Genomic DNA, 279 nt, shown 5'->3' on the forward strand with positions numbered 1-279 from the left:
CGAAACAGACTCAGAAAAGAGAGAGAGAATTCGAGGAGAGAGGAAACAGAAAAAGCAACACGCAAGCACAAAGACCTCGGTTCCCCTTGCATGATTGGACAGACGGTTGCAGAAAGGCCGTGCATGGCGTAGAGAAAACAGGCAGGGATAGAGCATTGAGTGGCTGTGCTTGCTTGCATGGGAACGCTGCGTGAATGGGAATGTCTCAAAGGTTTTTGTTACGAAGCAAAATGTCATAGGAATTTACTTTTGTTGCTTTTGTGAGCTTTAGCGTAAATC

Source organism: Penaeus monodon, chromosome 21, assembly GCF_015228065.2.
Source record: "Penaeus monodon isolate SGIC_2016 chromosome 21, NSTDA_Pmon_1, whole genome shotgun sequence".
Classification (NCBI taxonomy): domain Eukaryota; kingdom Metazoa; phylum Arthropoda; class Malacostraca; order Decapoda; family Penaeidae; genus Penaeus; species Penaeus monodon.